Source organism: Protopterus annectens, chromosome 1.part1 (assembly GCF_019279795.1).
Source record: "Protopterus annectens isolate FY-2018-M chromosome 1.part1, PAN1.0, whole genome shotgun sequence".
Lineage (NCBI taxonomy): Eukaryota > Metazoa > Chordata > Ceratodontiformes > Protopteridae > Protopterus > Protopterus annectens.
In genome coordinates this window covers 486,022,617-486,043,238 of record NC_056726.1, presented here as the reverse complement: position 1 = coordinate 486,043,238, position 20,622 = coordinate 486,022,617, and the positions used below count along the sequence as shown (strand labels likewise).

Below are 20,622 nucleotides of genomic sequence, written 5' to 3'. Positions count from 1 at the left end.
AATGACTGAGTCATATTTGTACTTGCCTTGGAGTGACCTGAGTGCTTGTGTTATGTGGCAAATCCTAGCGCCTGACAGGCAGCTCACCGTGACCTTCTCCTTTTTCAGCCTGGTGAGCATGACATCAGTGTGCCTGACGATAGAGTTACCTATTACAAGTGTGTCAGGTGTGTTGTTTAGCCTTAAGGGCTGTGACTGTTCGTTACACTGGCTTTGTGAGCTATGTGTTGCACGTGTTTTGTTTTGGGGTAGCAGTTGCTTGGGTGTCTGCTTTGGATGTCTCTGCTGCTTAGGCAGATTTTTATTTAGAGCCTCCGAGTATGTTTTTGTGTGTTTAGGTGTTCATTCTTTCCTGCGCAAACCCCTTTTCAAATAGAAATTCTGAAAACCACTTGATTCCCAAGTCATGGGGGGTCCACTGCAGAGGTCTTTAACATCAGTAGTGGCAAAGATGTAACTGTCTCTGTACTCTAGTTGATTTATTTTTTCTAGAAAATGGCATGAATCTTTACAAATATTATCCTCATTCAGAGCAAGACGTTTCAATTTTTCATCAAGATATTTCGCACATGGGTGGGTGATCTTGCTTCAACAATTGGTCTCATAGGTGGAGAACTAATGCTGTTATGAATTTTTGGAAGTCCAGAAATGGTTGGTATTCTGGGTGACACTAAATTTAAATAATTGTATTCATGTAAATCAATTTGTTTATCAATAAACATGTCATTTAACATCTCTCTCACTCTTTTACATGCTGTATTAAGTTCATTGCGGGAGACCTTGACATAGAAATCACCTAATAACATTTCATGTATTTGGCTGAAATAATGCGGGTTCTCCATCACCACTGACCCACCCCCTTTATCTGGTTTCATAAATCTTAAATTTTGTGAACTTTTAATTCATGAAGCAATTGTTTTTCACTATATGTTAAGTTATTATTCTCAACAGGTCACGACTTTCTGGTTATAAGGTGTTTCAAAAGTCCAGTTCACACATTCTTTCAAAACAAGAAATCATAGGATGAATAGGGGGGTTAAATGTGCTTGAAATTCTGAGAAGATCAATAGATGTTCTTCGTGTTTCACTGTTGCAGTCATCACCTGTGGGTTATCCCTGCTGTGATAGCCCTCAGCCAGCCCAAATACCAGAGTCAATGTTTTTCTGTGTCAGCTGCTGTTGCTTGCTGTCTGATGTCAGATCATCAGTGCTGTAAAGGAAGGCAGCTGACGCCATTACATCAGTCTTTCCTGCAGTGGAGCCCATAGCAGAAGCAGTTCGCAAGTGTGCCAGTTGGTCACTACCAGAGTTTGAATTACAGCTGAAAACATCTAAAGCTAAGTACCCCGTTGGGGATCCTTTTTTCTTGCACTAACCAATGTCAGAAAAAGTTAACAATTGTCTCGCCTGTGGAAAGCAGATCCCACACTGAGACTTCCATTCATACTGTGTCACTTGTTTAGGCCCAGACCATGATGTCCCTCGTTACAGGTTCTGTGCCCTCTTTAACAGAAGAACCATTCATCGCAGAGCTCTTATTGTAGACAGGTATTTTCATCTTCCATCTTCACATTCCAAAATGGCATCTGTCAGCCAACAATCGATGGACATTCCAAAAAAACGTAGAGATAACGATAGAGACAGACCACACAAGGCTAAGCCTCCCAATGACTCTACCACTAAGCAGGTTTTCAGTTCTCCGGAATTCAGTGAGGCACTTTCGCATCCCCTGATGCCCAATAAGATGTCTATGCAGGCCTCTACTGAGACCCTTTTAGAGTCCAGTATGCAGCAGAAATCTTCTTTGCCTTCCGAGCCTTTGATTGTCTCTGCCTCAGTTGGGTCTGGAGACGCGGCACAGGCACCTGCTTCCGCACTACCAAATCTAGACAAAAAACAATGTCTTCCCATCCGACTACCATTTCTGTCAGACCGATGGATATTCTTAGGCCTAGAAGCCAGGCCACTCCTAGAAAATCTACCTCTAGCCATCATCTTACTCCTGCCCCACCTCCACCAGCCCAAATGCTTAAAATGGCGGAGGATCTTATCTCCCTTATCAGGGGCAGTCAGACCACAACTTCTAAAAGAAAAAGACACCCTTCTCCTGAAATACTGACAGAACAGGATTCTGAGGAATCTGATTATTCAGATTTTGAAGAGGAACAACAACCTCTGACTGCTTATGAGGATTCAGATGCAGAGGAATCCATTCCTTCTGCCTCCCCACCAGAAGACCTTTCATTTGGGGAAATCCTTCACACCCTCAGGGAACATTTTCACTGGGAATCGCAGGACTTCCCTCAGTCTAAGAAAAGACTAAGAGAGTTTCTAGACCTGCCCCAGCACAGACCCTTAGGCATTCCCCTTATCTTAGAGGTGGTGGATTATGTTTTCCATGAATCCAGCTTAGCCCCTGATGCCCTACCTCCTGCTCCCAGTAAACCTGACAGGTATTACTAAGTACTGGAATCTCACAAATACCTGTACATAAATCCTGCTGAAAACCCAGAGAGCATTACACAGGAACCTAAAGGGGCTGAGGCTAGTTCTGCTAAGAATCCTATTCCTTCTGACAAGGATTCCAGAGCTCTGGACAGATGGGGTAAAAAGTATACACATTTGCAACCTTAGCTATCAGAGCACTCAACTGTCAGTTCCATATGTTAAAATATCAACAACACACTTTTGAACTATTAAAGCAAAAGATTTCAACCTTTCTTGACTGTACAATTCAAAAGATTTAGCAGATTTACTGCACTCTATTTGTCAAGTGGCCATGCACTCATTACACTGTGGATATGATGCCCTAGAAGCCTCAAGCCAGGCAGCAGTGTCAGGATCAGTCATTAGGACACATGCATGGTTGAAGAAAAAACTTCTTCCTGGTCATGTCAAGTCTAAATTAATTGATGCACCCTTGGATAAGGACCGCTTATTTAGGGTAAAAGCAGAACAGGTGCTTAAAAAGATGGAAGACAAAGCAAAATCTATGTAAACAGTAAAAGATCTCTTTCGGGTACAACCTCCGAGGTTCAGCAGGAATTTTCCCTGTAAGCATTGGTCCTTTTCTGCAGCTAGTAGACAGGGGCAAGGTAAGGCCCACAGGTACAGGCCTCCCAGGCCCCTATCCCAGGGACAGCAGAGAACCAAACAGTGGACCACTTCTGCCCCAAAGGCAGGGAGTTCTAAGCCATCCCTCTATGGCAAAAACTCTCAATGACTCCCTCTCCTCCTCTGCCCTGCTGTCACTCACCAAAAGCTAGGAGTAAGCCTTTCCCTCTGCAAAGAAAATTGGCTCTCTGTTTCAAAGGACCAATATGCCTTAAAGATAATTTTTCAGGGATACAAATTCTCTTTCAATGAACTCCCAATTCCAAGAGTGTACCTAGACTTACCTCCAAATCAGTGGACAGTGGCATTGAAACAAGTCCAAACTCTGATACCATAAGGGGCAGTAGAACCTGTCCCCTCAGACCAAACAGGCAAAGGATTTTATTCCAGACTATTCCTTGTTTCCAGAAAAGAAGGCACTTGGCACCTCATCCTGGATCTATCCATTCTGAACACCTCCTTGGTACTCCCAAAATTCAAAATGCTAATTTTGCAGCCGCTGTCTATGCTGACAAAAAATGCCTGGTTAGTGACCCTAGACCTAAAAGATGCCTACCTCCACATCCCCATAAGGGAATCTTGCAGGAAATTCCTGCTTTTCAGAGCAGGCTCACAACACTTTCAGTTCTCTGTGCTACCCTTTGGCTTATCTACTGCCCCCAGAGTATTCACCAAATGCTTAGCCCCGGCCATAGCATTTTGCAGACAGAGAAATATACAGATTTACCCTTATCTGAATGACTGTCTCATTCAGACAGAGTGCAAAGAACAGCTGCTCTAGGATCTCCTCTTCATCAAAACTTCTAACCTCCTTAGGGTTCACCATCAATGAGAGGAAATCAAAGCAAACTCCCTCCAGGAAGATCATTTTCTTGGGAGAACTGCTGGACACAGCATCCCAAATGGCCTTCCTATCCCCAGAAAAGCAGAGCTTCCTGTGTCTCTACTTTACCCATCTGGCTTTCAGAGGTCACCTCACTGCGAGGAAGAAGGATGCAAGATGCCATGTACCCAAGGCTTGCAGGAACTAATTCCTCTGGCCAGGCTTCACATAGGTTCATAGGTCAGTAGTAGGCTATCGACCCAAGAGCCTAAGTAAGCCTAGCCAACAAGGTTCCCTAGCTTATGCCACCCAAGAACATTATTTTCTTGTGCCCCTGTTGAGCACAGCCACAGAAGTGATCCCTGAGGTGTATTTACTATTTCCCATCCACTCATCAAGATTCTTTTTGAAGAGTGCTAATGAGGAACTTTGCTTGACATAGATGGGTAGCTTGTTCCAGAGTATGGAAAGTCTCTGAGACAGGAATCTATCCCTCCAGCAAGTCCTGTTTATTATGGTGACAAGGTTTAGGTCCCTAGAGCATGTAGCTCAGAGGGATTGGGATTTCTTTAGTTGTAGCATGTCCAACAGCTCTGGGTTTGACATAGCTTCAGTGGTATCTAAATAACCTTTGGTGTCAGCATTCTCAGCCTCTAGAGACCTCTCTCCCTCTGATCCCCTGTATAAGTCTGAGTTTCTCTGGTGGGCAGGGGCCTGTGCCAAGAACAAGTCTCTTCCCTTCATCTTCCACCTAACTGGCAGACTATTACCACCGATGCCTCAGACATAGCTTGGGGTGGTCACCTAGAAGGACGGTGTACCCAAGGTCTTTGGGATGGTCAGTACTGTCCTTGCACATCAACCAGAAGGAAATGATGGCAGTACAACAGGATCTGGCATCCTTCAAACCCCATCTCAAGCCACGTGTTCTCATAATCAAAACAGACAACACCACAGTAATGTGGTACATCAGCAAACAGGGAGGGACACAATCTTACCCTCTGTGCATGCTAGCCATGAACCTCTGGATGACAGCCTCTTCCATGGGACTTCACCTGATAGCCTAATACCTGCCAGGGATCAACAACACCCTGGCAGACCACTTAAACAGTAACCTACTGGATCCCCATGAATGGCAGCTCCACAGAAAAATATTTTTACAAATCACTCAGGCATGGGGGACCCCAGAGGTGGATTTCTTTGCTTCGCATCTCAACCATCAGCTGAAAAAAATCTGTACCAGGGAGTACCACCACCTAGCATGGAAGGTAGATGCCTTGACCTTCCACTGGAGCACCCTCTTTGTGTACGCATTCCCTCCCCTGCCTCTTATTCCCAAGGTACTGATCAAAATAAGGGAAGAGAGACCAAAGGCCATCCTCATTGCTCCTGATTGGCCCAGGCAACATTGGTACCCCTTACTACGCATTCTGACCTTACAGTCTCCCAGGCAGCTTCCCCTGATCTCAAACCTCTTAACTCAGGTGGGGGGAAAATGCTGCACCCAGATTTACAGACTATCAATGGCATGGCTAATACTTCCAAGGCAAACAAGGGGCCCCTGTTAAGCAAACAGGTCCTAGACATTATCATAGAGCCAGAAGGCCCAGCACCAGAAAATATTATGCAGGAAAAAGGAAAAGATTTTGCTCCTGGAGCCAGTCCAGAGTGGGCAATACCTCACAACCTTCCATCCCTCTTATCCTGGACTACCTAGTGGAGCTACTTAATAGTGGCCTCTCCTTCTCCTCTGTTAAAATCCAGGCCTCAGCCATCTCAGCTCATTTTGATACAGAACAGCCCCTGTTCTCCCATCCTTTGATTAAACAGTTCCTTAGAGGGGATTCTAATATAAGACCTCCCAGAAGGCCAACCATTCCAGCCTGGGACCTGAATTATGTTTTGCAAAACTTACTTTACCACCCTTTGAACCTGCTGCTTCAGCAGAACTAAGATACCTCTCCTGGAAGACTGCTTTTCTTCTAGCTATCACCTCAGCCAGAAGGGTTTCAGAGCTTCAGGCACAGATGGCCATTGAGCCCATCATTATCTTCCATGCAGCCAGGGTCTCCCTGAGGACTAATCCCTCCTTTATGCCCATGGTGGTATATAATGTAACTCTCAACCAGGCCATACATCTACCCACCTTCTTTCCTAACCCTCAAAACAAGGGGGAAAGAATTCTGCACTCACTAGACATGCACAGACAGCTCAGATACTATCTGGACCATACTAAGGCCCTCAGGAAAACAGACCAACTATTTGTCAGCTTTGACCCAGGGGCAGAGGGGAAGCCCATTTCCAAACAAACCATTTCCAAACGGATATCACACTGTATCCATTTCTGCTACAGTTTGTATGGGAAACCCCCCCTAAGTCTATTCAAACCCATTGCACTAGGGCAGCCTCCACTTCCACAGCATTCCTCAGAGGAGTTACCGCCAGGGACATCCTGGAAGGTGCCACCTGGACCTCTGTCCATACCTTTACCAAGCAGTACCACCTACCTTTATTTTCTAAGGCTACAGCAGGGTTTTGCTTCTTCAGTTCTGCAGGGCATGCTGACCCATTCCTAGGTCTCTTTCTAATCCTACCACCCCTTTCCTCAGTTTTGGGAGTCTTCCCACAGGTGATGACTGCAACAGTGAAACATAAAGAACACAGTACAGTTGTGTATACTTACCATAAATGTAGATGTTCAAGTGTATTCACTGTTGCAGTCCTGGTTTCCCATATTCCTTCCCCCTTATATCTTCTTTCTTTAGGGAGTCATAAATTGCTAACGGTGGCTTTTAACCACCAGAACCACTTTACCATACTTACTGAGGCCTCTGACTGGGTAGGGCAAGAAAAACTGATGTAATGGCATTGGCTTCCTTCCTTTAAAGCACTGACGATCTGACATCAGACAGCAAGCGACAGCAGCTGATGCAGAAAAACATTGACTGTGATATTCGGGCCGGCCGAGGGCTCCCACAGCAGGGATAACCCACAGGTGATGACTGCAACAGTGAATACAGCCAAACATCTACATTTATGGTAAGTGTACACATCTGTACTTTGTCGTACTACTGTCAAAAATGACATTAAAATTAAGTTTTCTAGTAAAAAGTCTAAAGTATATAAAAAGATGAGGTAAGCTTGCATGTTTACTATGTATAAAGATCCTCCCACACTTGAAAAGGTTTGCACAATCAGTAGTTATTTCATAGGAAGAATAATTATGCACTGTAAAATCTCCTTTACTGTTCGTGATACTTTTACAAGAAAACCATGTCTAAGTTCAGTAGAAAAAGAATTATTACTTACTTCTGGTTGCTGTTCTGATATCTGTTGGTATGCCAATGTGACTGGGTCCTCTGTGGTGGGTGTACTTGTTTCTGGAAATATGGTTGGTGCGCATTCTGTCTGGCCTTCAACCATTCTGATCGATGGGGGGGGTGGGGGTGACATCTAAAGGGTCATCCCAGTCATAATCATCAAGATTTTCATTATCAGTTGGTCTAGATAATTCAAAATCACCATAATGTCCACTCTGAAACACATCATCATGGTTGACATCATACAGGGAAGAATGGGGGGGGGGGGTTCCCCAAGTCTAGGAATATGCTGGTGCGAAATAAGCTGTATGCTTCTGACATGCTTGTAAATCCCTTTCGAGTTTCCTGATTTTCTGTTTTTTGATAGTAGAAAGTTGCTGGTCTATGCTCTTAAATATTTGACCTTAATCAAATCTACCATAATCAAATCAAACTACAGCCTACCACTCTTTTAAAAAAGTGGCTTTATCACTTTAAATTTGTTGCTTTGTTTGGAGCTCAACAATCATGTGATCTAGTACTTTCTGTTATTTAAATGTAGTTTAAACACTTTGTTTTATCTGACGATTTGTATACTTAATAAACAAAAATGCTAGTTTATTGGTCATACTATCTGTCACAGTCTCTGTGGCCTGCAGTTTATCTTTGTGGGTTTGTGAAGTGTAGACCAGTGGTTGCTCCTACATGATTCAGAAATTGCCACATCTGAATGGGTAGCAATATCTGGGAATTGGTCCAATCTATTAATAGCTATTTGTTTGACTGCCAGTAGATCAAAATAAAAGTTCATTGGCAGTGGATTTTTCACTTTTTCCCACTGTTTCCTGAACTTGGTATAGGGGTTTTTGTGTGTGTGTGTGTGTGTGTGTGTGTGTGTGTGTGTGTGTGTGTATATGTATATATATATATATATATATATATATATATATATATATATATATATTTATATTTATATATATATATATATATATATATATATATATATATTTTTTTATATATAAAGTTCAGAAGGTTTGGGGTTGTCTCCCACATGGGGGTGCGGGGGGGGGGGCTAGTCACCCTGAAAAAAAATTACCTCCAGAGTTCACTACAAGTTGTTTTGACAAAATTGTTTTGATCTGTTGGCATTCGGTAGATTGGCTATCAACTGATCAACACTTTTCCCCAGCAGCCATATTACTCTATATCTAACACTTCACTTTTCACTGGGTATCCATGGAAGATTCTGAAAACATGTGGTTTGGATAATGTTTTAGGAGTTGGAGGGCAGAGATAGGTTAATTGGTGCCCTGGGCAATGAACCAACTAGGACCTCCCCTCAGTCAAAGTTGTCACCAATGCACTGTAGTAATTTTTATTTATTGTTTGTCGGTCTATAATTACTTGGTTCGCAGTTTGTACAACCCCCAACTTGGGCATAGTAGAAAAGTTAAATAAACTGGGACTAAATCCCTGTGTCATCAGCTGGATTGCCAACTAGCTCATAGATATGACACAAGAGCTCAAAATATGGGAATTTACCTCTTCACAGAAACCAGTCACCAGTGGAGTCCCCCAGTATTTGATGCTGTGACCTCTCCTGTTAGATATCTACTTCTTTGAATTAAAAGCCAATACAAAAGGGTTCCCACTGGCTAAGTTTACAGATAACTGCAAGCCAAGAGGAGTTATTGATTTCCGAAATGACTTAACCATCCTACAGGAAAGTTTGTCCCAAAAAAATAACCGTTGCCGGAATTATGAACGAAATGCCAGGAGATGCATCATCGTTGGGTGCTGATTTGTATAAAGATAGGCTAAACTCTTGGCTAGGCTTATAATGTCCTCAGAGCCAATAGCCTAGTAACTTCCTGTGATCATTTGGGAAGTTGCCTACTCTGGAGAAATGCCACATTAACAATAGTTGACCCAGTTATTCTGGAATTGGGAACTTATGTGGACAGTGGCCTAAATTTCTTATTATACTAGACACATGTTCATCAAAAGTCCTTCTACAGTGCTCAGCTTTTAAACAAATGGATTGCAACTAAATTTTGAGATTTCATTGTCCCCTTTTACTCAATCTTCATTAGGCCATTCACTGAATGTAATGTCCCTTTTGGCATGCATCTATCCAAACACGTGCAACAACTGGAATACCTGTACAGATCCCTTACTTAAAGGATACAAGACAATATGTTCTTCTTGGACTGCCTCAAAGCTCTGACACTATGCTTGGTATCTTACAGAATGCTAAGATTTGATCTGTGCCAGGCATACAAGACATCCTTTGACCAAATTCTGGTGGTCCTGCTGCACATCAGCAAATCAAATGGTATCAAAATGCTCATTCCAGGGATCTAAACCTCTTCTGCAACATCAACAGAATGGTTTTCAGGGACAGATGTATCTCAGAGAGGATACCACTGCTCTGGAAAAGACTCCCCACCCTCAGAAAAAAATCCATATCCATATTCAAGTGCATCTTGGATTATGGATAGATAATAGAAAATTTACCTCAAGATTGTCCCTGTACTAATAGACAGAGGCAGGTCCAAAATGCTTTATTCCACTCATGGGTTCCCTCAAATTATCTGTTATGATCCTAGTTATTCTTACTAGGGATAATATATAATTATCAACCATGGCATGAGTAAGGCCAGTCTAACACCAAACAGGATAGATTAATTGAAGCACCAAAAGAGAAACTGGCTAGGCTTAAAATGGCCCACAACGGCAGCAAACTTAGTACTTAACTATAAGCCCATGAACGTATGATATATGTTGCATTCCCCCTTAACAAAAACTGAGTATAATGCTGCTTGGCAGCTGTCACTGTGAAATGACTAAAGTCTGCATTTGGTGCCTATTTGTAAGAAGTTATATCTTAATGACCTTTTAACAGTTCTTATTAAAACTCAAGAGAATTATGGGCCAAATTGGTAAAGCTTTGCTGCATCATAGTATGCAAATTAGCAAAATTAGCTGTCATGCACAGGGTGAGTGCAATTCAGAAAACCCAGCTGCACAATGTGGACAGAGAAATAACATGGCCATCTACATTATACACTAATGACTAAATAATGACGTGCTGAGTATGATAATGAGGCAAACAAAACATGGTAGAACAATTCAAAAATGATTAACTGCTGAGCAGCGATGCTGTGCCCACCTTAAATTTATACACAGCCAGATCCTCAAGTTCAGGTAGTGTAATGTTAGTGGTTTCTGCAACTAGTGTAAACTTATATCTACAAGAGGCTGCAGTTAACAATTTGTACATTACCCTGGATGCTCCAGATCTTCTGATCACACTTAATATTTCATGCCCTCTATGACAGTAACAGAGTGGACTGGTACAGTGAGGATAAGGATAACATGCAACAGATACTAGACATGTGCAGCCTTACCTGCAGCCACATGGGAGTCAAGGAGTACCTGTCCCAGTGGATATTAAGGTATGTCTGACTTTACATATATTAGCTATAGCAACTTTCAGCAACCTATGAGCGATATAGGGTATCTCAGGCATTTTTCTCAAGAATAGTCCACCAGTTCCTCAGTGCCATGCTTCAGCATGTGTTAGAGTTTATGTGGTTCTCACATATGCCAGAGGAGAGAGAAAACATACAGGGCTTCTATGCTGTATCCCACTTCCCTGATGTACTGGGGGTCATAGCTTGCACCCACATCAAAATAAAGGCCCCATCTAGGGAACTGGGAAGGAGGTACATGAACCACAAATGGTATCACTTCATCAACTGTGTGGTGGTCTTTAATGCACAGAGCATCATCTACAATGTATGTGCAGGCCATCCAGGCAGTTTCCATTGCTCCCACAAATGGCACACCTCTGACCTCTATTAGTGGTTTGAAAGGAGTGGCTTCTCACAGGGGCATCTTGTGGGTGATGTTGGCAATACCCCAGAACCCTGACTCATGAAACCAATTCGAAAACTGAGAACCAAACTGATTATAGCGGCACCCATGCCATACCACAAACCAGAAACATCACAGAATGTTTGCTTGGACTGCTGAAGTCATGGTTCCAATGAGTGGATGCATACGGTGGTGCCCTGCAGTATCACCCTGCCACATAATCAAAAATACTTAGTCTGTGCTGTGCTGCACAATATTAGTTAGAAAGCAGTTACACCAGGGTGACCTTTTGAAGGAACCACAGGTCCCAGCACCACAGACAGTAGTGGCTGAGACAGGCAATGGGTCAGAGGAGGAGCTAACAGCAGGGAATAACCATGCCAGATAGAGAAAGGTGCTATATGCCATGGCATTATCAAAGAGGCAGTGGCTTGCAGATAGCTTTGCAACATAACTATTCAAGAGCTAAGCAGATACCTACAGTAAATATGATGCAAACAAAAACATCAGACTGTGCTTAACTATGCCTATGCTGGCTATGCTGTTCATCAACCATAGGTAACCCAAGTAACAACTTGCAAAGGGCAGGGTACAGTTATCATCATTTGTATGAGTGCAGAAGGCAACATGTAGCTATAAAAAAGCTACGCAGATATATACAGTAAAAATGATGCATATAAAAACCTCAGACTGAGATTAGTAATGCATTGTCTGGCCAGGCTGTACATCAGATATAAGCAACCCAAGTAACAATCCACAAAGGACAGGTAAGGAAAGGAATACAGGAGTGCGTTACTTTCACAGGGAAGTATGAGAGTGGTAACACTGAAGTGTATAAAAAGAAAAAGTGTTTTTAGGGGAAGTCTGACAACTGCTGTGAGAGGGGTTAATGTCAAAAAAGGCCAGAGTCAGTGGAAGTGTGCTATGTGCTGGAGTTGTGGTGGTGTGTGTCTGTGTCTGCAGACACACAACCTCAGCTCATGGTGCAGCTTCCCCATGACCTATTGGACAGGTCCAGAGCATGCTGGACAGGAGGCACAGCATCCTATTACATCCCCACCCACAAGAGACATCTCTGACAGGAGTTGCACTGGCTGCTCCATAACCTTGTCTAGATGTCTGCATGCTACCTGACAGCGACTGATGTCTGCTGGAGGATATATAGAGTTGAGTATATTTTTCTGTATTATTCTGTATTAAAGAGCTAAATTGTTGCTTAGATATCTGTTGTCTTAGTGTTCTGCAAATATAGAGAGATCAGTATATATTTTTTGGGTTTTATACTTTGCACTCTGATTCCTCACATCTCTGTTGAAACTTTCTTCCCCACCACCCCCACCCCCATTGTGGTTTCTATTGCTTGTGTGTTGTTAACTCAAGGTTCCCTTAATTTGAACTGTTAATAGCAGCAGTCTGCATTTAAAGTGGAACAGCCTTACAAGACTTTCTGCAAATATATAGGGCTGAGTATATTTTTCTGTATTATTCTGTATTATAGAGCTAAATTGTTGCTTAGATATTTGTTGTCTTAGTGTTCTGCAAATATACAGAGATCAGTATATATTTTTGGGTTTTATAATTTGCACTCTGATTCCTCACATCTCTGTTGAAACTTTCTTCCCCACCCCCCTCATTGTGGTTTCTATTGCTTGTGTGTTGTTAACTCACGGTTCCCTTAATTTGAAATGTTAACAGCAGCAGTCTGCATTTAAAGTGGAACAGCCTTACAAGACTTTCTGCAAATATATAGAGCTGAGTATATTTTTCTGTATTATTCTGTAATATGGAGCTAAATTGTTGCTTAGATATCTGTTGTTTTAGTGATCTGCAAATATACAGAGATCAGTATATATTTTTTGGGTTTTATAATTTGCACTCTGATTCCTCACATCTCTGTTGAAACTGTCTTCTCCACCCCCCCTCCCTGTTCTTGGTTGTAGTTTAAATTTGGTGGCTTTTGCAGTGCCCGCCCCACTGTAAATTTGATCTAGGACACTCCCCCAGTCTCATCTCTTTACTGCATTCTACCTAATAAACACTTTCTGCACTTTCTTTTAGTCCTTTTTAATTTAATTACATTTTTTCAAACTGTGTGTGGACTAATATTGCTACATACTCAAGTGTGCCAGCTTCCACTGCATGTGAATTGTTTTTACTACTGTTTTTGCTACTTTTCTGAAAAAAAAATTGTAAGCCTGTTTCCTACCTTTCCTGTAATTAGTGTTCCAGATACAGATTTGCTGTATCCAGGACTATTTGTAAGCTTCTGAGTCCCCAAGCCTTTCTGTGTTGGAGGGAAGCCTTCTAGCTTATCAGTGGGAGTGGTAAGCACTAGGTAACCTGTCTACCACATAAGGAGTGGTTCTGGCCCAGAATTTGTAGTTATTGGCCATTTGGGTGGTGTTCCATCTCTCTCAACTTTCTGATTTGAAGGCCTGCATTTGCACTTGTTTCTGTCCTGTAACTCCTGGGCCCATCTCATTTGCTCACTCAAAAAAAAAAATCTGCTTTTACTGTATTTGTGTTTCTTCCTACTTTATTTTGCTTTTGCGTCATCTTAAAAGTACTCAGTTGTATTTATTACTGCTTGGTGTAACTCATTCTAAGCCTTTTAGTTTAAGCACTTGGGCTTCAGGCCAGTTATTTTACATTGAAAGGGTTTGTGGTCTGCACTATTGTGGGAGGAGAGGCTGGACTCTGCCCTTCTAGCTGGGAATTTCTGGTTAAAGGCTTATAGTGCCTGCATATCTAAACTGCTTCTTACTGAAACTGGTACACCTTGTTTGCTGTAGCATAGACTAGATCCAGGCCTGCTGAATCTAGCTTTGTTTGTATAACCTGAGCACTAATCCAGGCATTCTTTAAAGTATTCAGTTGTATTTATTACTGCTTGGTAGTAACTTGATTAAAGTGTAGCTATCATTCTAAGTCTTTTGGATTAAGCACCTGGGCTTCAGACCAGTTGTTTTACATTAAGAAGGTTTGTGGCCTGCACTCTGGTGGCAGGACAGGTAGCTTACATCCTTCTAAGTTGGGAACTGCTGCTTGAGGGCTCAGTGTCTGTTATTCTAAAAGTGTATTAATTCTGGTTTAAGCACTTGGGCTTCACGCCAGTTGTTTTACATTAAGAAGGTTTGTGGTCTGCACTGTAGTGGCAGAAGAGGTAGCTTACATCCTTCTAAGTTGGGAACTGCTGATTGAGGGCTCAGTGTCTGTTATTCTAAAAGTGTATTAGTTCTGGTTTAAGCACTTGGGCTTCAGGCCAGTTATTTTACATTAAGAAGGTTCGTGGTCTGCACTCTTGTGGGAGGAGAGGCTGGACTCTGCCCTTCTGAGCTGGGAATTTCTGGTTAAAGGCTTATAGTGCCTGCATATTTGAACTGTTTCTTACTGAAATTGGTACACCTTGTTTGCTGTAGCATAGACTAGATCCAGGCCTGCTGAATCTAGCTTTATTTGTATGCTGCTTGTTTGTTTGCTTGTTATTTCCCTGAAATGCTAATTCCACCTAAAATGCGGCTTTTCAGCACTTCTGTGGAACCCTAGTGATATATACATTGCTTACTGTACTTATTTCCTTGTTTCACTTGAAAGAAAGTTACTGTTTGTCATTTTTGCATTTAAGTTACCTGAAACACATTGCATTTAAGTTACCTGGCACTTGCTCACTAAAGCAATTATATAACTCAGCACTAAAATATTAAAAGCACTACACCCTCACAAACTCCCCTTGAGTACCTCATTCCCCATTGGCCCTTTTTTTCAATTATAAAGGAATTCCCAATACTATTCTAGCATGTCCAAAGGTCAGTTGTCAGTCTCCTCTCCGGTCCTGCTGGTGAATCTGGGAATCTTGAGGCAATGTTACAACTGCCTCATGTACACAGACAACCCTCTCCTCCTCCCAACAAATTCCAACACATGTGAGAGATGCAACCATATAGCCATACTGGAGGCTAAGCTCTCTCAACTCAGTACTGGCGAAACCAGTCAGGAGGAGAAGGAAACCACACTCACTACAATTCCAGTCTCACATAGACCTACCAAGACAGCAAACCAAACACATAAAGACACAAAAACATACTCGGAGGCTCTAAATAAAAATCTGCCTAAGCAGCAGTGAACCTCCAAAGCAGACACCCCAGCAACCGCTACCCCAAAACAAAACACGTGCAACACATAGCTCACAAAGCCAGTGTGCCGAACAGTCACAGCCCTTAAGGCTAAACAACACACCTGATACACTTGTAATAGGTGACTCTATCATCAGGCACACTGACGTCCCGCTCACCAGGCTGAAAAAGGAGAAGGTCATGGTGATCTGCCTGTCGGGCGCTAGGATCTGCCACATAACACAAGCACTCAGGTCACTTCAAGGCAAGTACAAATATGACTCAGTCATTGTCCATGCTGGTGTGAATGACCTGAGATGTACCTCCCTGGACTACATGAAAAGAGACATAGTGGAGCTCTCTGAGCATGTGGCCCAGGCCGGTATGACCCTGACCTTGAGTAGCATCTTACCCTCACCAAGAATGATGCCACAATATGAAGACAAGATGATCAATTTCAACAATTGGCTTAAGTATTGGTGTCATTCAAAGGGGATCCAATGCCTGTCAGCCTGGGATGACATGCTCGACAAGCCACGATGCTTCGCTAGGGACGGCTTGCACCTGTCACCCCTGGGCTTTCGGATATTGGCAAAGGCTCTTGCTACCCCCATAGTGCCTTTTTAGGCAAGGCTCAAAAGACAAACCCACCTCCATAGGTATCACAAGGGATAAGAAATTAAGAGTAATGCTACTCAATGCCAGAAGTCTAAACCTCAATATGCACGCACTCGAAACTCTCCTTAGCATGGAGAACATCGATATCTGTGCAGTAACAGAAACCTGGTTCAAGGCTCCCAAGAGCACCCCAGCACTACCAGGTTATACCTCATACCATGCTTTTCGGCCCCAAAACGTGGACCGTACCACAAAAGGAGAGGGAGTATCAATATTCGTCAAAGATACCCACACCTCCAGGTTGATGGCACAGCACGAAGCGTCAGAGACTATCCATGTGCAACTAACAGTGGGTAAAACTGCCTTCCAGTTTATAGCCTGCTACAGACCACCCTCCCAAACCCAGGAACCCCACTCAGCCTTCCTGAGAACACTGGAAAATATGAAGGTCTCTCCAAACACCATTATATTGGGTGACTTCAACTACCCAAACATAGACTGGGAGCATTACTCTAGCTCCAACACCCTAGCCCAAAGGTTCCTAGAATTTATAAACTCAAATGCTATGGAACAACTTGTTACCACTCCCACAAGAGGTGAAAACATACTGGACCTGATCATCACCAACATGGGGACTCTATGCTCCAGACCAGAAGTGTATCCCTCACTGGTAAGATCAGACCATAAACTAATCTCACTGGATATTCACATCCCGACTCCACCCCCTGCCCTGAAAACCACAGTGAAAAACTTCTCTAAAGCAAATTTCACACTCCTCAAAACCGAGGTGGAATCCTTCAAAGCCCCCGGGCCTGTGGAAAATACGGCCCTGACTGCAGAATCCTTTATAAACGCATTCTATGAACACCTTCAGGAATGCATGGATCATGCAATCCCAAATAAAACCAAGACCCAATCCTCCAAAGGCAGACGTCCTGTCTGGTGGACCCCAGCCATAAACAAACTATACAATAGAAGGAGGAAGCTACTACATGATAGAGCAAAATCCCAAAAAGGGAAGGCATCTCAGATCAGTATTAGCAAAAAACTATGGGCACTCATAAAATAGTCTAAGGCCAGCTTCGAGAGAAAAATTGCACAGGACACTAAGGATAATCACAAGGCTTTCTTTAGTTATGTTAGGAACCTGGGTGGGAATTCCCAGATATGCTCAGAATTAGTCCAAAATGACAAAAAAGTACACCGAACTCACAGACATTGCCAACATCCTAGCTGACAGGTTCAGCGCAAACGTCCCCCCACCCCTCCCCACCAAAAAGGCAAATATTTATCCCAGCAGAGTGCTGCCCTCCTGACATCTCAGATGCTCAGGTAAGAGCTGCCCTCTCCAAAGCAAAAAACACAGCATCAATGGGACCAGACGGTGTCCCGGGATGCGTCCTACATGAACTCCAAGAAGAGCTAAACCCAAACATAAAACTACTGTTCAATTTCAGCCTTACTACAAGATATGTACCCAAAGAGTGGAGTACAGCAACAGTGGTCCCTCTCCACAAAGGTGGTGCCTCAGCAGATCCTGGACGCTATCGCCCCATAAGCCTGATGGTCTGCAAAGTTATGGAAAGGATCATCATGGACCTCATAAATAAAGATAATGGGGACCTACAGACACTGGATCCTACCCAGTTTGGCTTTGTTAAGGGCAGATCCTGCCTCTTAAACCTGGTTGATTTCTTTGAAACAGTCACCAAGGCCATTGACGAGGGGAAGGTGGTCCACACAGCCTACCTGGACCTTGCAAAAGCCTTCGATACAATACCCCACTCGGGCATTATAGATATGCTCACCAGCTTAAATATAAACCCCTGTGTCACTAGATGGGTTGCAAACTGGCTCAAGGACAGAACCCACATGGTTAGAATTACTGGAGCCATGTCAGACTCCAAACCAGTTACAAGTGGCATCCCACAAGGCTCAGTCCTGGGACCTCTCTTGTTCGGTATATATTTCTCGGAGGTACAGGCCAACACGAAAGGACTGTGGCTGACTAAGTTCGCAGATGACTGCAAACTGGGCACCATAATCGACTCTCCAGCCGACACAAGCATCCTCCAAAAGGGCCTCATAGAAACAGACAACTGGTGCCAGAGCCATGGCCTCAAGCTAAACACCAAAAAGTGTATAGTCATCCCCTTTGGCAAAAACAAAGTGCCCTCAAATTACCACATAGGTGATAATCCATTAAGTACAGAAGAAGTAATTAGGGACCTGGGGACCCAAGTTGATAGCAATCTCTCATTTGACAACCACGTGGCCAAAGTGGTTAGAAAAACATTTTATATAGCCTACCTAATCATGAAGGAATTCACATCTAGATCAGGGGAGGTCATCGTGCCACTTTACTCATTCCTCATCAGGCCCATAATTGAGTACAATGCCCCTTTCGGGATGTACCTTACCAGACACCTGCAGCAACTGGAAAGACCCCAAAAGTACCTCACCAAGAGGATCATAGGGCTCAAACAGATGCCATATGCTGCCCAGTTAAAGAAACTCCAGCTCTACTCAGTGGCATACCGCCTGCTCAGAGGCGATCTGTGCCTGACGTATAAAGCCATGTCCAACCCAGAATTAATGGATAGGCTGCACCTCAGAAAATCCAAATCCTCTTTGTAAATACTTTAGTTGTTTTGTTGAATATTATAATAATACCTATTTTTAATTACTTGTATAAAATTGTTATGATATTTCTTTTATATGTTAAAACAATAAACCTGTTTTGAAAAAAAAAGAAAATCCAAATCCCATCGAGCTACGTGCTTGAGAGACTTGAACCTCAGCACTGAAATATATAGGACATGCTGGAGGGACAGATTCATAACCCAGAGGTTCCCTTCACTCCGGAATAAAATTCCAGTCCAGGTTAGGCAGAGTCCCTCATTGACTCTCTTCAAGAGGAATCTTGATGAGTGGATGGGAGATCGTAGGTTTACCCCGGGTATCACTTCTGTGTCACTGTTAGACAGAGGCACAGTATACTAACCTCAAAAAAGGGCATAGCAAAATTAATTTAAAATGGGTGGCGAAAGCCAAACACACTCTGGCTAGGCTTATAAATGCCCTAGGGCAGATAGCCTAATATGAACCTATGATATGCTAGCATGACAGCAATCATGACCATGGGGCAGCATCATATGGATGGACTCATCCACAATTGATATTGCAGTAGAGATCGTAGCACTAAGGGAGTATGATCTCACTCATCCATGGCCAGGTTGACTAGCATCTGAAGATGTTGCAGTTGACCAGCCCCAAGGATGGCCCGACACCTGACAGTCTCAGAGTAACACATTGGAACATACAGTGTCTATTCATTATATCCAAGAAATCATACATGTTTAATGCACAGCCTGGATCACCCGTACAACTTTGCAAAGGTTGTAGTGGAACTCATCTGTGCCTCCATGATGGCCCTGCACATACATTGCATGGTAGCTACTAACACAACAATCTCAGGGGTAGGACAGGTAACCATACCTCTGGTGGGCACCAGTACCAACCACCCCCCATGTGGACCCTCCTGCCCATGATGACTAGGGCCAGATTCAGACATGTCTCTGTTAGGGCTCACTACACTTCCCTCATCTACAGTGTCCCCATCAACCTGTCCACTCTCAGATATTATTGTGTTCTGTGTATGAACAAGCACAGAGACTGTGTCCATACACTGAGGAGGGGATGTGGGGGTTACACACACTGTGTGCTCCCTGACTGTGCCTGCTCATCCCCACCATCATTATTAGAGGCTAAATATCCTCCGACATCTAGCAGGGGCAGTTCCACGGTGCTGGTGCCAGAGAATGGTTCACTTGTGGATACAGTAAAACAAAATATGTCCATTGTAAATATGATCCAGTTCCACAACTATACATGCAGCTAATATCATTACAACTGTAGAAATATGATATCAGTTTGTACCCCTGCCCATTTTATATAGATGTTTGCTGCACTTGGATTCCAGATGTACCTGTATGGCACAAGTGAAACTGGTGTTATAAACTGTGTGACTAACAGGTAAAATTAGGGACAGAGAGTAATAGCAGGGCTACATACCTGGGGCATCAACAGAGGAATTTCTCTTGTGCCTACCAGCTCTGCCCTTACATCCAGCACTCCACTGTGCAACACTATGAATGTGGTACTGCTGTTAAGGGAGGCCAGGAACTCCTCCATCCCAGTAAGGGGTGGTTCAGTAGGTGGCCCACCACCTGTCACTCTCCATTCCTGTGTATTGCCTGTGCTTTGTGGGTATCAGCACAGATCATATCAGTTTTCTGATGGCAGAACATGTCATAATTATGATCGTGACCACCCAAAGCATTGACACTGGGGACAACTTCCCACCAGACCCAATCAGGGAGGGGCCAGTCGGTTGAAGTAGATGTAAACAGCCATCTACAATGGAGACAGACAGCATCTAGTGCCATCTAATTTTTTGCCTGTGTAGCTTTCTGTGCTGTTTCTGAGACATATCTCTGTTCATATGGAAAACACTGGAATCAACAGCTATGGACTTACATGAATGTTACAAATCATAACAGTCATACTATACCAATATTCCATTTGCTTTAGCAGGTCCAGACATTAAAATGCATGTATCTACAAAACAATCTTTATCTGAATGTCAGACATTTGTCCCAGGCATAATCCCCCAAACTGCAAAAATACCAGCATATAGCTGCAGGTTAACAGACTCAGTGATCATTAGTCTCATCCTTTGCAGAAATTCTCTATAATGTAATCAGATGTATGTAAG

General features: G+C 43.2%; 1 protein-coding gene across 1 annotated transcript in view; it reads left to right on the top strand.

Annotated features, from left to right (window-relative positions):
- Nucleotides 1-20,622, top strand: part of SLC2A12 (solute carrier family 2 member 12) — a 376,139-nt gene that overhangs the window by 165,691 nt on the left and 189,826 nt on the right. The window lies entirely within an intron of this gene.